Raw genomic sequence first — 18,584 nt, 5'->3', positions numbered from 1 at the left:
CACTTGCTCTTTGAATGGAGCATCTTCAACTTTCTTCCTCCATTGGAGTTCCGATTTCTTCCTTTCATCCTTCCGGCTATAATGATCAATCATGAAACATGGCTCATGCAAACGAGGAGCTCTCATGGTTTTGTCAAGATTAAAAGTTATGCTTTCATCTCCCACTTCTAGAGTGAGCTCTCCATGTTTCACATCAATCACCGCACCGACGGTGTGTAGGAAAGGTCTTCCTAAGATGATTGGAATGTTGGAATCTTCCTCCATATCAACAATGACAAAGTCCACCGGGATGAAAAACTTCCCAATTCGCACGGGGACATCTTCCCATACCCCTAATGGTGTCTTCGTCGATCTATCGGCCATTTGAAGAGTGATATTGGTGCATTTAAGCTCTCCCATTCCCAACCTTTTACTTACCGAATACGGCATGACACTCACACTAGCCCCTAGATCACATAAGGCTTTGTTGATCGTTGTGTCGCCAATGGTACACGGTATTGAGAAGCTTCCCGGATCCTTTAACTTTGGAGGTGAACTCCCTTGAAGTATTGCACTACTCACCTTAGTGAAGGCGATAGTCTCAAGTTTCCGGATCGACTTCTTCTTTGTGAGGATATCTTTCATGTACTTTGCATAGGCCGAAACGTGATTGATTAATTCCGTGAAAGGAATTGAGACTTCTAAATTCTTCACAATCTCCATGAACTTCCCAAGTTGATCATCAAATTTAGGCTTGGCTTGACGACTTGGAAAAGGAAGTCTAATCACAATGGGCTCCTTTTCTTTGGCTTTGTCTTCATTTTTCTTTGAACTTTCTTCTTTTGATGATTCCCCTTCTTGCACCACAACTTCATTCTCACTAGCTCTCACAACTTCATCCTCAACTTGCTTCTTCGGTGCTTCATACCTTGTACCACTCCTCAAGTGAATGGCACTAACCGTTTCATGTCTAGGGGGATTACTTTGTGGTGGTAATTGCCCCTTTTGTCTTTGTGAGCTCGAAGATGCTAGTTGGGTCAATTGTGTTTCCAACATCTTGGTGTGACCTAGAATGTTGTTGATGGTAGTGTCTTTTGCTTGGCTATCTTTTTGCATTTGGGTGAAAAATTCTTGTTGATTCTTTTGCATTTGGAGGACCGCTTTTTGGACATCAAAACCTTGGTCATTGTGGTGATTGTATGGATTTTGATTTTGGTAGCCTTGGTTTTGATTGTAAAAGGGTCTTTGATTTTGATTTCTCATGGGTGGTGGAGTGTATGTTGTTTGAGGGTTTTGGACATTTTGGCTTTTGTATGAGAGATTTGGATGGAACTTGGTGTTTTCATTGTAAAAATTTGAATAAGGGGTACCACTTTTGTAAGCTTGGAAAGCATTAACTTGTTCGGTTGTTCCCCTACACTCACTTGAGTCATGACCCAAGGTTCCACAATTCTCACATATCCCGCTTGGGATTGATGAGGATGCCGTCATGGCATTGACATGATGCTTCGATGATTTTGAGTTTTCCTCAAGTCTAGCCATAGCTTGTTCAAACTTCAAGTTGATTGTGTCAATGTGAGCACTAAGTTGAGCACCCAATTGAGTAACGGTGTCCACTTCATACTTTCCTCCTCTAGTAGCCTTGCGAGGTCTACTATATTGTGAATTATAGACCGCCATTTCCTCAATCTTGTTCCATGTTTGATTGTCATCAACTTCGGTGAACATTCCATTTGATCCCATATTGAGAATGTTCCTTGAATCTTCATATAAACCATTCCAAAATTGTTGCACTAAAAACCATTCGCTAAGTCCATGGTGAGGACATGAGCGACAAATACCTTTGAACCGCTCCCAAGCTTCATACAAAGATTCTTCATCCCTTTGCTTAAAACCCGTAATTTGAGCTCTTAGCATATTGGTCTTTTCCGGTGGGTAGAATTTTTGGTAGAAAGCTAGAGCTAGCTTCTTCCAAGAATCTATTCCAAGGGTGGCCTTATCAAGGCCCTTCAACCATTGCTTTGCGGTGCCGATTAACGAAAAAGGAAATAAGACCCATCTTATTTGGTCTTGAGTCACGCCCGTTTGAGAGATAGCTTCACAATAATCGCAAAAGGTTTCCATATGAAAATGAGGGTCCTCACTAGGCATTCCCCCGAATTGGCTCCTCTCAACTAGTTGGATGAAGGCGGACTTGGCAATAAATTTTCCGGTAAGATGTTGTGGGGTAGGAGTACCATTTGGTAAATCCTCCTCGGTGGGTATAGAGTGTGACGAGAATTTAGGCATTGTAGGTGGATTTTGTGTGGTATTGTTTAATGGGTTCTCTTCTCCTTCTATTGCGAAAGGATTGACAAACTCACTAGTGGGTTGAACAACTTCACCAACACCTCCCAAATTCCTCCTAACAAGTCTCCTATTATTCGTCAAGGTTCTTTCGATTTCACGGTCAAAAGGTAACAAATCTCTTTGTAACCTTCTAGACATGCAAAATATCAAACAACTTGAAAACAATTAGAACAAACCTTGAGGAGTTTTACTTCCCAAGGTGAAAAAGACACAACTAAAAACAATAAAAGAAATCTTAAATCAATTAAACACCGTCCCTTAACAACGGCGCCATTTTTGATCGAGTCCATTTCGTTTCACAAATTAAGCATATGTGGTCGTTGGTCAATGGTCGATACAAAACACAATTTATACTTCACAAACAACTCTACAATTAGTAAAGAGGCAAGTAAAGGTCGGATCCCAAGGGACGGGTATTGAAATGAAGATTCTATTGTAACTAGTGGTGTCTAGGGGTGTCACAAATTGGGTTGATGTAGAAGGTTACTAAACTAAGATATCAATGAAAATAAACTAACAAGGTAAATAAAATAAGGGTGTAAACAATTGATTAAAAGCACTAGGGTGTCATGGGTTCATAGGGGAATCATGGGATATGATCATACAAACATGTTCTCAAATTATAAGCAAGCAATTATTGTTGTGATGGATTGAGTTGGGTTATATCTTACAATCCTAGGAAAGTTTGGGTCCGGAGCCGAATCGATTAGATTGTACAACACCTACAAGTCGACTTAATCTTTCCTACTTAACACATGCATGGTCTAACAAGACTCGAGTTTGGTTATGTCTTACAAGTCAAGTTGAAAGGATAGAAGATGATAGTAAATGCAAGGATTCATAGGCTTAGCATTTCATCAAATATAACATGTGCATGTATTAAGATCAAAACAAGCAAGCAAATAAGATATGAAAGCATATTAATTTAAGTATGAATCATTCCCCATGTTGGTTTCCCTAATCACCCATTAAACCCTAGCTAAGAGACTACTCACTCATTATCATATTGATCATGCTAGAAAGGTTGTCAATCATACTAACATAATGAAACATGATGAATAAATGAAAGTAATTAGCAATAATTAAAAAAGGGATTAAGAGATTATACCTACTAATGATTCCAATAATAAAGCAAGAATAATAGAAGTACTTGAATCCTAGATTGAGAGGTTGTCAATCTCCCAATAATAACCCAAATAATCTTCAATTACCCAAAATAAAGTAAGAACAAGAGAGAGATTAAAGAACTAAAACTTGGATTAAAACTTGATTAATATTTGATTACAATATTGAAGAGAGATTTGATTAATATTAACTACACTAATTATTGATAAGATGAACATGCTCCTCTAATTAGACTAATGGGGTATTTATAGTGAAAATTAGGGAGGATGCATTAGGGTTAACTAAGGGCTAAACTAGTAATTACACTTTTAAGTTGAGCAAGGAGACTCCGGTATTCTCCGAGAGAAGGGCTTCTCTTATCGTTGCTAGCGAGAATGAAAACGTCTTTGTCTTTGAAATCCGTGCGGATGGGAGTCGGGACGGCCGGATCTGGGCTGAGGAATCCGAGCGGATTCTTGGGCAAGACGCTCGGATTGGCGAGGGGGAATCCGAGCGGATTCCTTTGAGGGACGCTCGGATTGGGCTTGGACGGACGGATTGTGTACAATCCGTTCGGATTGTCTAGCAGCATCTTTTCTTCTTCTTTTCTTCATGAATTCCTTGGGGATTTCCTTGGGGACTCAAGGATCCTTTTCTCAACATTGCTCTTCTACTATGCTATGTACAAAGGCCTTCTAGTCTTGTCTCTCCTTGATGCTTGGTCATTGAATATGATCAATTTAGCTTTGTTTTGCCATGAAAATGCAAGATTCTTACTCCTTTCCTACCAAGGGATCAAAATCTCAAAGAATATGCAAAACAAAGAACTAAAGATAAGAAATGACCCAAATAGGCACTAAAAAGCATGAAAACAATGGTAATTCGGGGGCTAAATATGCGCCAATTATGGTCACATCAGGTTCGTATAACGAGTTATATGACAAGGACAAATGGATCACACAACGAGTCACAAGGACTAATGAGCAAGGAGAAATTAATCACACAATGAGTCACAATGACAAGAACAAAGAGTTAACACAACGAGTCATAAGGACAAATGAACAAGGACAAATGGTTCACACAACGAGTTATAATGACTAATGCACAAGGACAAATGGTTAGCACAATAAGTTACAATGACAAGGACAAATGGTTCACACAGCGAGTTACAAGGACTAATGAACAAAGACAAATGGTTCACACAACGAGTCACAAGGATTAATGAACAAGGACAAATGGTGTGCAAAACAAGTTACTATGACAAGGACAAATGGATCACACGACGAGTCACAAGGACTAGTGAACAAGGACAAATGGTTTACACGACAAGTCACAATAACAAGGACAAATGATTCACACAACAAGTAACTAGGATTATGAAAAAAGACAAATGGTTCACACAACGAGTCACAAGGAGTAATGAACAAGGATAAATGGTTCCCACAGTGAGTCACAAGGACTAATGAACAAGGACAAATGGATCACACAATGAGTCACAATGACTAATGAACAAGGACAAACGGATTACACAATGAGTCACAAGGACTAATGAACAAGGATAAACGATTCACACAACGAGTCACAATGACAAGGACTAATGTTTAACACTACGAGTCACAATGACTAATTAACATGGACAAATGGTTTACACAACGAGTCACAAGGACTAATGAAAAAAGACAAATGTTCACAAAACGAATCACAATGACAAGGATAAATGGTTAACACAGTTAGTCACAAGGACTAATGAACAAGGAAAAATGGTTCACACAACGAGTTATAATGACTAATGAGCAAGGACAAATGGTTAGCACAACAAGTCACGATGACAAGGACCAATGGATCACACGAAGAGTCACAACGACTAAAGAACAAGGACAAATGGTTCACACAACGAGTCACAAGGACTAATGAAGAACGACAAATGGTTCGCACAACGAGTTATAAGGACAAGGATAAATGGTTCACACAGCGAGTTATAAGGACTAATGAACAAAGACAAATGGTTCACACAACGAGTCACAAGGATTAATGAACAAGGACAAATGGTTCGTATAACGAGTTATAATGACAAGGACAAATGGATCTTACAACGAGTCACAAGGACTAATGAGCAAGAAGAAATTAATCACAAAATGAGTCACAATGACAAGAACAAAGAGTTAACACAACGAGTCATAAGGACAAATGAACAAGGACAAATGGTTCACACAACGAGTTATAATGACTAATGCACAAGGACAAATGGTTAGCACAATAAGTTACAATGACAAGGACAAATGGTTCACACAGCGAGTTACAAGGACTAATGAACAAAGACAAATGGTTCACACAACGAGTCACAAGGATTAATGAACAAGGATAAATGGTGTGCAAAACAAGTTACAATGACAAGGACAAATGGATCACACGACGAGTCACAAGGACTAGTGAACAAGGACAAATGGTTTACACGACAAGTCACAATAACAAGGACAAATGATTCACACAACAAGTCACAAGGATTATGAAAAAAGACAAATGGTTCACACAACGAGTCACAAGGGGTAATGAACAAGGATAAATGGTTCCCACAGTGAGTCACAAGGACTAATGAACAAGGACAAATGGATCACACAATGAGTCACAATGACTAATGAACAAGGACAAATGGATTACACAATGAGTCACAAGGACTACTGAACAAGGACAAACGATTCACACAACGAGTCACAATGACAAGGACTAATGATTAACACTACGAGTCACAATGACTAATTAACATGGACAAATGGTTTACACAACGAGTCACAAGGACTAATGAAAAAAGACAAATGTTCACAAAACGAATCACAATGACAAGGATAAATGGTTAACACAGTTAGTCACAAGGACTAATGAACAAGGAAAAATGGTTCAGACAACGAGTTATAATGACTAATGAGCAAGGACAAATGGTTAGCACAACAAGTCACGATGACAAGGACCAATGGATCACACAAAGAGTCACAACGACTAAAGAACAAGGACAAATGGTTCACACAACGAGTCACAAGGACTAATGAAGAACGACAAATGTTTCGCACAACGAGTTATAAGGACAAGGATAAATGGTTCACATAGCGAGTTACAAGGACTAATGAACAAAGACAAATTGTTCACACAACGAGTCACAAGGATTAATGAACAAGGACAAATGGTTCGTATAACGAGTTATATGACAAGGACAAATGGATCACACAACGAGTCACAAGGACTAATGAGCAAGGAGAAATTAATCACACAATGAGTCACAATGACAAGAACAAAGAGTTAACACAACGAGTCATAAGGACAAATGAACAAAGACAAATGGTTCACACAACGAGTTATAATGACTAATGCACAAGGACAAATGGTTAGCACAATAAGTTACAATGACAAGGACAAATGATTCACACAGCGAGTTACAAGGACTAATGAACAAAGACAAATGGTTCACACAACGAGTCACAAGGATTAATGAACAAGGACAAATGGTGTGCAAAACAAGTTACTATGACAAGGACAAATGGATCACACGACGAGTCACAAGGACTAGTGAACAAGGACAAATGGTTTACACGACAAGTCACAATAACAAGGACAAATGATTCACACAACAAGTCACTAGGATTATGAAAAAAGACAAATGGTTCACACAACGAGTCACAAGGAGTAATGAACAAGGATAAATGGTTCCAACAGTGAGTCACAAGGACTAATGAACAAGGACAAATGGATCACACAATGAGTCACAATGACTAATGAACAAGGACAAATGGATTACACAATTAGTCACAAGGACTAATGAACAAGGATAAACGATTCACACAACGAGTCACAATGACAAGGACTAATGTTTAACACTACGAGTCACAATGACTAATTAACATGGACAAATGGTTTACACAACGAGTAACAAGGACTAATGAAAAAAGACAAATGTTCACAAAACGAATCACAATGACAAGGATAAATGGTTAACACAGTTAGTCACAAGGACTAATGAACAAGGAAAAATGGTTCACACAACGAGTTATAATGACTAATGAGCAAGGACAAATGGTTAGCACAACAAGTCACGATGACAAGGACCAATGGATCACACAAAGAGTCACAACGACTAATGAAGAACGACAAATGTTTCGCACAACGAGTTATCAGGACAAGGATAAATGGTTCATACAGCGAGTTACAAGGACTAATGAACAAAGACAAATGGTTCACACAATGAGTCACAAGGATTAATGAACAAGGACAAATGGTTCGTATAACGAGTTATAATGACAAGGACAAATGGTTCACACAACGAGTCACAAGGACTAATGAGCAAGGAGAAATTAATCACACAATGAGTCACAATGACAAGAACAAAGAGTTAACACAACGAGTCTTAAGGACAAATGAACAAGGACAAATGGTTCACACAACGAGTTATAATGACTAATGCACAAGGACAAATGGTTAGCACAATAAGTTACAATGACAAGGACAAATGGTTCACACAGCGAGTTACAAGGACTAATGAACAAAGACAAATGGTTCACACAACGAGTCACAAGGATTAATGAACAAGGACAAATGGTGTGCAAAACAAGTTACAATGACAAGGACAAATGGATCACACGACGAGTCACAAGGACTAGTGAACAAGGACAAATGGTTTACACGACAAGTCACAATAACAAGGACAAATGATTCACACAACAAGTCACAAGGATTATGAAAAAAGACAAATGGTTCACAAAACGAGTCACAAGGACTAATGAACAAGGATAAATGGTTCCCACAATGAGTCACAAGGACTAATGAACAAGGACAAATGGATCACACAATGAGTCACAATGACTAATGAACAAGGACAAATGGATTACACAATTAGTCACAAGGACTACTGAACAAGGACAAACGATTCACACAACGAGTCACAATGACAAGGACTAATGTTTAACACTACGAGTCACAATGACTAATTAACATGGACAAATGGTTTACACAACGAGTAACAAGGTCTAATGAAAAAAGATAAATGTTCACAAAACGAATCACAATGACAAGGATAAATGGTTAACACAGTTAGTCACAAGGACTAATGAACAAGGAAAAATGGTTCACACAACGAGTTATAATGACTAATGAGCAAGGACAAATGGTTAGCACAACAAGTCACGATGACAAGGACCAATGGATCACACAAAGAGTCACAACGACTAAAGAACAAGGACAAATGGTTCACACAAGGAGTCACAAGGACTAATGAAGAACGACAAATGTTTCGCACAACGAGTTATAAGGACAAGGATAAATGGTTCACACAGCAAGTTACAAGGACTAATGAACAAAGACAAATGGTTCACACAACGAGTCACAAGGATTAATGAACAAGGATAAATGGTTCGTATAACGAGTTATAATGACAAGGACAAATGGTTCACACAACGAGTCACAAGGACTAATGAGCAAGGAGAAATTAATCACACAATGAGTCACAATGACAAGAACAAAGAGTTAACACAACGAGTCATAAGGACAAATGAACAAGGACAAATGGTTCACACAACGAGTTATAATGACTAATGCACAAGGACAAATGGTTAGCACAATAAGTTACAATGACAAGGACAAATGGTTCACACAGCGAGTTACAAGGACTAATGAACAAAGACAAATGGTTCACACAACGAGTCACAAGGATTAATGAACAAGGACAAATGGTGTGCAAAACAAGTTACAATGACAAGGACAAATGGATCACACGACGAGTCACAAGGACTAGTGAACAAGGACAAATGGTTTACACGACAAGTCACAATAACAAGGACAAATGATTCACACAACAAGTCACAAGGATTATGAAAAAAGACAAATGGTTCACACAACGAGTCACAAGGAGTAATGAACAAGGATAAATGGTTCCCACAGTGAGTCACAAGGACTAATGAACAAGGACAAATGGATCACACAATGAGTCACAATGACTAATGAACAAGGACAAATGGATTACACAATTAGTCACAAGGACTACTGAACAAGGACAAACGATTCACACAACGAGTCACAATGACAAGGACTAATGTTTAACACTACGAGTCACAATGACTAATTAACATGGACAAATGGTTTACACAACGAGTAACAAGGTCTAATGAAAAAAGATAAATGTTCACAAAACGAATCACAATGACAAGGATAAATGGTTAACACAGTTAGTCACAAGGACTAATGAACAAGGAAAAATGGTTCACACAACGAGTTATAATGACTAATGAGCAAGGACAAATGGTTAGCACAACAAGTCACGATGACAAGGACCAATGGATCACACAAAGAGTCACAACGACTAAAGAACAAGGACAAATGGTTCACACAAGGAGTCACAAGGACTAATGAAGAACGACAAATGTTTCGCACAACGAGTTATAAGGACAAGGATAAATGGTTCACACAGCAAGTTACAAGGACTAATGAACAAAGACAAATGGTTCACACAACGAGTCACAAGGATTAATGAACAAGGATAAATGGTTCGTATAACGAGTTATAATGACAAGGACAAATGGATCACACAACGAGTCACAAGGACTAATGAGCAAGGAGAAATTAATCACACAATGAGTCACAATGACAAGAACAAAGAGTTAACACAACGAGTCATAAGGACAAATGAACAAGGACAAATAGTTCACACAACGAGTTATAATGACTAATGCACAAGGACAAATGGTTAGCACAATAAGTTACAATGACAAGGACAAATGGTTCACACAGCGAGTTACAAGGACTAATGAACAAAGACAAATGGTTCACACAACGAGTCACAAGGATTAATGAACAAGGACAAATGGTTTGCAAAACAAGTTACAATGACAAGGACAAATGGATCACACGACAAGTCACAAGGACTAGTGAACAAGGACAAATGGTTTACACGACAAGTCACAATGACAAGGACAAATGATTCACACAACAAGTCACAAGGATTATGAAAAAAGACAAATGGTTCACACAACGAGTCACAAGGAGTAATGAACAAGGATAAATGGTTCCCACAGTGAGTCACAAGGACTAATGAACAAGGACAAATGGATCACACAATGAGTCACAACGACTAATGAACAAGGACAAATGTATTACACAATGAGTCACAAGGACTAATGAACAAGGACAAACGATTCAAACAACGAGTCACAATGACAAGGACTAATGTTTAACACTACGAGTCACAATGACTAATTAACATGGACAAATGGTTTACACAACGAGTCACAAGGACTAATGAAAAAAAGACAAATGTTCACAAAATGAATCACAATGACAAGGATAAATGGTTAACACAATTAGTCAGAAGGACTAATGAACAAGGAAAAATGGTTCACACAACGAGTTATAATGACTAATGAGCAAGGACAAATGGTTAGCACAACAAGTCACGATGACAAGGACCAATGGATCACACGAAGAGTCACAACGACTAAAGAACAAGGACAAATGGTTCACACAACGAGTCACAAGGACTAATGAAGAACGACAAATGGTTCGCACAACGAGTTATAAGGACAAGGATAAATGGTTCACACAGCGAGTTACAAGGACTAATAAACAAAGACAAATGGTTCACACAAAGAGTCACAAGGGTTAATGAACAAGGACAAATGGTTCGTATAACGAGTTATAATGACAAGGACAAATGGATCACACAACGAGTCACAAGGACTAATGAGCAAGGAGAAATTGTTCACACAATGAGTCACAATGACAAGGACAAAGGGTTAACACAACGAGTCATAAGGACAAATGAACAAGGACAAATGGTTCACACAACGAGTTATAATGACTAATGCACAAGGACAAATTGTTAGCACAATAAGTCACAATGACAAGGACAAATGGTTCACACAACGAGTTACAAGGACTAATGAACAATGACACACAACGAGTCACAAGGATTACTGAACAAGGACAAATGGTTCGTATAACGAGTTATAATGACAAGGACAAATGGATCACACAACGAGTCACAAGGACTAATGAGCAAGGAGAAATTGTTCACACAATGAGTCACAATGACAAGGAAAAAGGGTTAACACAACGAGTCATAAGGACAAATGAACAAGGACAAATGGTTCACACAACGAGTTATAATGACTAATGCACAAGGACAAATGGTTAGCACAATAAGTCACAATGACAAGGACAAATGGTTCACACAACGAGTCACAAGGACTAATGAAGAACGACAAATGGTTCGCACAACGAGTTATAAAGACAAGGATAAATGGTTCACACAGCGAGTTACAAGGACTATTGAACAAAGACAAACGGTTCACACAACGAGTCACAAGGATTAATGAACAAGGATAAATGGTTCGTATAACGAGTTATAATGACAAGGACAAATGGATCACACAACGAGTCACAAGGACTAATGAGCAAGGAGAAATTAATCACACAATGAGTCACAATGACAAGAACAAAGAGTTAACACAACGAGTCATAAGGACAAATGAACAAGGACAAATGGTTCACACAACGAGTTATAATGACTAATGCACAAGGACAAATGGTTAGCACAATAAGTTACAATGACAAGGACAAATGGTTCACACAGCGAGTTACAAGGACTAATGAACAAAGACAAATGGTTCACACAACGAGTCACAAGGATTAATGAACAAGGACAAATGGTTTGCAAAACAAGTTACAATGACAAGGACAAATGGATCACACGACAAGTCACAAGGACTAGTGAACAAGGACAAATGGTTTACACGACAAGTCACAATGACAAGGACAAATGATTCACACAACAAGTCACAAGGATTATGAAAAAAGACAAATGGTTCACACAACGAGTCACAAGGAGTAATGAACAAGGATAAATGGTTCCCACAGTGAGTCACAAGGACTAATGAACAAGGACAAATGGATCACACAATGAGTCACAATGACTAATGAACAAGGACAAATGTATTACACAATGAGTCACAAGGACTAATGAACAAGGACAAACGATTCAAACAACGAGTCACAATGACAAGGACTAATGTTTAACACTACGAGTCACAATGACTAATTAACATGGACAAATGGTTTACACAACGAGTCACAAGGACTAATGAAAAAAAGACAAATGTTCACAAAATGAATCACAATGACAAGGATAACTGGTTAACACAGTTAGTCACAAGGACTAATGAACAAGGAAAAATGGTTCACACAACGAGTTATAATGACTAATGAGCAAGGACAAATGGTTAGCACAACAAGTCACGATGACAAGGACCAATGGATCACACGAAGAGTCACAACGACTAAAGAACAAGGACAAATGGTTCACACAACGAGTCACAAGGACTAATGAAGAACGACAAATGGTTCGCACAACGAGTTATAAGGACAAGGATAAATGGTTCACACAGCGAGTTACAAGGACTAATAAACAAAGACAAATGGTTCACACAAAGAGTCACAAGGGTTAATGAACAAGGACAAATGGTTCGTATAACGAGTTATAATGACAAGGACAAATGGATCACACAACGAGTCACAAGGACTAATGAGCAAGGAGAAATTGTTCACACAATGAGTCACAATGACAAGGACAAAGGGTTAACACAACGAGTCATAAGGACAAATGAACAAGGACAAATGGTTCACACAACGAGTTATAATGACTAATGCACAAGGACAAATTGTTAGCACAATAAGTCACAATGACAAGGACAAATGGTTCACACAACGAGTTACAAGGACTAATGAACAAAGACACACAACGAGTCACAAGGATTACTGAACAAGGACAAATGGTTCGTATAACGAGTTATAATGACAAGGACAAATGGATCACACAACGAGTCACAAGGACTAATGAGCAAGGAGAAATTGTTCACACAATGAGCCACAATGACAAGGAAAAAGGGTTAACACAACGAGTCATAAGGACAAATGAACAAGGACAAATGGTTCACACAACGAGTTATAATGACTAATGCACAAGGACAAATGGTTAGCACAATAAGTCACAATGACAAGGACAAATGGTTCACACTACTACAAAAAATGCCTAAGAGACCGGTTAAAAATGGCCTAAGAAACCGTTTCATAACCGGTCTATATCTCATAGGTGTCTTAGCCTAAGAAACCGGTTTATTTGAATGGTTTCTTTGCTATATTTAAGAAACCTGTTATCATTTAAAACCGATCTCTTTGATTAGTGGGTAAGAAACTGGTTATTAGCCAAAACCAGTTTCTTTGATATCATAAGTTGAAACCTGTCATTGACCAGAACCGGTCTCTTTGATCTCATCATTGAAATCAGTTATTGACCAAAACCGGTCTCTTTGAAACTTTTGAAAAAACAAAAAAAAATATCAATAAAGAAAATTTACCCATTAATTTTATTTAAAATTACAATATTTAAAACTACACCGTCACCACTGCTTACATAGCCAATCTTATCACACCTCATAGTCAGTGTCTACACTCTACACTATCTGACTATCTACACATAGTTATGCACTCTATATAAAACCTTTAGTATCATATTAATTCACAGAAATATAATAAGCAGCCAAGTGACGACCATCAGCTCCATGACACACGTTCTGAATGTTCCAAATCCTTATCGCAATTGCTCGACAATGTAGTTTCTGACAAGTCTGCACAAGATGACCATATATACCAACAATATTATTTTGTCTGAAATTGCATGAAACGATGAACTAGGATCATAAATCAAAGGATGAACACACACAAACACACAGTCTATACAATTGACTACAATTCAAGAACTTTTAGACTATTAAGTTATAATATACAGAATTTCATAAGTAGAAGCCTCGTCAACAACCCTCTATTCATATTAACCAAAAATGAGAAATTAATCAAAAGTCAGTGGACCTGAATACTACTATTATTTATAAAGCACTTCAGCTCGTTCATTTAAGTTAAGCAAAATCCCTTTGTTACCATTTACCTCCTGAATAAGCCACGACTCAGTACAAGCGTATATAATATTTAGAGGCAACATGAGGAGCCTTGGGAGAAGTTTTCCTTTCCCAATGCCCGCATCAAATAATGAGGTTTATGACATTCTGCTTAAACTTCTGGTGTCTTCTTACTCTTCCTTAGCTCCAGCAGCCCCAGTAAATGAGGGTGGAATTTCAGGATCTGACTTGGGTTTTAAAGTTAGGGTCGAAACGAACGAGATCAGGCTGTCCCTCAGGCTAAGCCTAAGAATAAGATATGAGCTAATAACCAAAATTTTGCAGAGGCACTTGTTCCTTAATAATTCATCAAAGCTTTTGTGTATAATAAAGAATAATGAATGTGCACTACACGTATTATAAAAGAAATTATGGAGCAACCATACGACATTACATAAGGCGATGCATACCTTTGTGTGGCAAAAAAAATGACTTGAGGCAGGTACAACTGTCTGCGTGTATCCCTGCAGTCCGAAATGGGAGATTCAAGCTCTATTTGGGTCAAATTATATACGGAGTATCTTGTAAACATTAAAGAACCAAAGCTACATATGAACCAACTATATCCTTTTCCTAAACGGGGGATGAAAAGTAATCCACATTAAAGATTCGAGTTGTATCACTGTATGTAGGTCATATGATGCCAAAACCAAAAATACATCACTTACCTAGGTACACCTGTATTCGATGTTTTCCATGGTCACTGCAACAACAATAAATAACATATCTTAAGTTTACTTGAATCCAAGTTTGTTATTGTTTGGACAAGGAAAGAATCCAACCGAATAATAAAAATTTATCATGAACAATTACAAGATATTACTACCAAGAGTTGAATCTCATTAATTATCATTATAAAACTAATTTGAAGAGGGGCGTTTACTTCACTATCAGTTAACACCAAAAGTATAATCATGAAATGCACCCCTCAGATGAATAGAATCAACTGCTTCGCTTACAAAACATTAATCCCTCTGAACATCAACGTCTGAAAATGAAGCAACTCTAACACTACGTAACAACCGCTTATAAACCTGGCATACATAAGTACCAGTACGTCTATGGAGGTTAGATGTAGGTAACCTTACCCATACCTACTGATATTCAAGAATTTGAAACCATTAACCAAGTCAATAAGACCAAACTACAAATACAACTTGAATCTTAAATCTGAATTATAGACACACCCTGTTGAACAAAGAAAAGAGGAATCAAAACTACGGTCGAACTATCTACATTAAAGACTCAGACTTCCACTAAGGTATGACATAGATGAATTTCGCAATCTCAAGGAAAAAGGAAAATATGCAAAATGAGTCCAGGAATTATCAAATCTTAACCCTAAATAATCACAATAATCAAAACTACCACATCCTAACCCTAAATAATCACAATAATCAAATCTTTCTCATATCATTAATCAAGTAATTAAACTAGTAATATCGTTTTCTATTCTATTGAAAAATTGAAAGATTTATGAAAAACGTTGTTACCAATACTCAGCATATTCATCGCCATCGAGGGCCTGGATGTTTAGTGGTCGGCGATAAGAGAACCACGGTAGTGACAACGAGAGAAAGACGAATATTGGTTGTGAACGGCGATGGGAGAACGGTGGTTGTGTGGCTGAAACAAATGAGATGAATAGTGGATGCGGCGCTCGCGTTTTTATGTGCTAAAGAGTAAAGAGTTGAGAAGGTGAAGCTTAAAAGTTGAAACAAATAAATTGCATAACTTCTAAACAATACAGTACAAATATACTCCTAATAAAAAATTAAAATAGAAGTGAACTGCCGTTTAAAAATCAACAAAGTTAAGAAACCAGTTTTAGGCTCCACCCGTCTCTTACCTTTTATTAAGAAACCGGTTTTAGAAAATGAACGGTCTCTTAGGTTAAGAAACCGGTTTAAGAATTCAACCGGTTTCTTCGCAATGGTTCCTTAGAGGTTTTTTGTAGTAGTGTCACACAACGAGTCACAAGGACTAATGAAGAACGACAAATGGTTCGCACAACGAGTTATAAAGACAAGGATAAATGGTTCACACAGCGAGTTACAAGGACTATTGAACAAAGACAAACGGTTCACACAACGAGTCACAAGGATTATTGAACAAGGACAAATGGTTTGCAAAACAAGTTACAATGACAAGGACAAATGGATCACACAACAAGTCACAAGGACTAATGAACAAGGACAAATGGTTTACATGACAAGTCATAATGACAAGGATAAATTATTCACACAACAAGTCACAAGGATTATGAAAAAAGACAAATGGTTATCACAACGAGTCACAAGGACTAATGAACAAGAACAAATGGTTCCCACAGTGAGTCACAAGGACTAATGAACAAGGACAAATGAATCACACAACGAGTCACACGGACTAATGATCAAGGACAAATGGATCACACAACGAGTCATAAGGACTAATGAACAAGGACAAATGGATTACACAATGAGTCACAGGGACTAATGAACAAGGACAAACGATTCACACAACGAGTCACAATGACAAGGAGAAATGTTTAACACTACGAGTCATAAGGACTAATTAACATGGACAAATGGTTCACACAACGAGTTACAAGGACTAATGAACAAAGACAAATGGTTCACACAACGAGTCACAAGGATTAATGAACAAGGACAAATGGTTTGCAAAACAAGTAACAATGACAAGGACAAATGGATCACACAACGAGTCACAAGGACTAGTGAACAAGGACAAATGGTTTACACGACAAGTCACAATGATAAGGATAAATGATTCACACAACAAGTCACAAGGACTATGAAAAAAGACAAATGGTTCACACAACGAGTCACAAGGACTAATGAACACGGACAAATGGTTCCCACGGTGAGTCACAAGGACTAATGAACAAGGAAAAATGGATCACACAACGAGTCACAAGGATTAATGAACAAGGACAAACGATTCACACATTGAGTTACAATGACAAGGACAAACGTTTAACACTATGAGTCACAAGGACTAATTAACATGGACCAATGGTTCACACAATGTGTCACAAGGACTAATGAAAAAGGACAAATGGTTCACACAATGAATCAAAATGACAAGGATAAATGGTTAACACAGTTAGTCACAAGGACTAATGAACAAGGAAAAATGGTTCACACAACGATTTATAATGACTAATGAACAAGGACAAATGGTTAGCACAACAAGTCACTATGACAAGGACAAATGGATCACACAACGAGTCACAACGACTAAAGAACAAGGACAAATGGTTCAGACAACGAGTCATAAGGACTAATAAAGAACGACAAATGGTTCGCACAACGAGATATAAGGACAAGGATACATTGTTCACAAAGCGAGTTAAAAGGACTAATGAACAAAGACAAATGGATCACACAACGAGTCACAAGGACTAATGAACAAGGACAAATGGTTTACACGACAAGTCACAATGACAAGGACAAATGATTCACACAACAAGTCACAAGGATTATGAAAAAAGACAAATGGTTCACACAACGAGTCACAAGGACTAATGAACAAGGACAAACAATTCAAACAACGAGTCACAATGACAAGGACAAATGTTTAACACTACGAGCCACAAGGACTAATTAACTTGGACAAATGGTTCACACAACGAGTCACAAGGACTAATGAAAAAAGACAAATGGTTCACAAAATGAATAACAATGACAAGGATAAATGGTTAACACAGTTAGTCACAAGGACTAATGAACAAGGAAAAATAGTTCACAAAACGAGTTATAATTACTAATGAACAAGGACAAATGGTTAACACAACAAGTCAGAATGACAAGGACAAATGGATCACACAATGAGTCATAACGACTAAAGAACAAGGACAAATGGTTCACACAACGAGTCAAAAGGACTAATGAAGAACGACAAATGGTTCGCACAACGAGTTATAAGGACAAGGATAAATGGTTCACACAGCGAGTTACAAGGACTAATGAACAAAGACAAATGGTTCACACAACGAGTCACACGGATTAATGAACAAGGACAAATGGTTTGCAAAATAAGTTACAATGACAATGACAAATGGATCACAAAACGAGTCACAAGGACTACTAAACAAGGACAAATGGTTTACACGACAAGTCACAATGATAAGGACAAATGATTCACACAACAAGCCACAAGGAT

General features: G+C 37.8%; 1 long non-coding RNA gene and 1 other non-coding gene across 2 annotated transcripts; one reads left to right on the top strand and one right to left on the bottom strand.

Moving 5' to 3' along the window:
* Positions 1-1,789: 1,789 nt before the first annotated feature.
* Positions 1,790-1,896, top strand: LOC141626022 (small nucleolar RNA R71). Its single transcript, XR_012535755.1, has one exon. It is a non-coding gene; the product is annotated as a small nucleolar RNA R71 (small nucleolar RNA).
* Positions 1,897-13,802: 11,906 nt separating this feature from the next.
* Positions 13,803-16,043, bottom strand: LOC141621734 (uncharacterized). Its single transcript, XR_012532627.1, has 4 exons — positions 15,911-16,043; positions 15,086-15,120; positions 14,828-14,881; positions 13,803-14,090 (listed from the first exon to the last, which is right to left on the bottom strand). It is a non-coding gene; the product is annotated as an uncharacterized LOC141621734 (long non-coding RNA).
* Between the last annotated feature and the right edge of the window lie 2,541 nt (positions 16,044-18,584).

The sequence above is a fragment of the Silene latifolia genome, chromosome X, assembly GCF_048544455.1.
Source record: "Silene latifolia isolate original U9 population chromosome X, ASM4854445v1, whole genome shotgun sequence".
In the NCBI taxonomy this organism is placed as follows: domain Eukaryota; kingdom Viridiplantae; phylum Streptophyta; class Magnoliopsida; order Caryophyllales; family Caryophyllaceae; genus Silene; species Silene latifolia.
The sequence above is the reverse complement of the archived record's forward strand: the minus strand, read 5'-3'. Positions and strand labels throughout refer to the sequence as shown.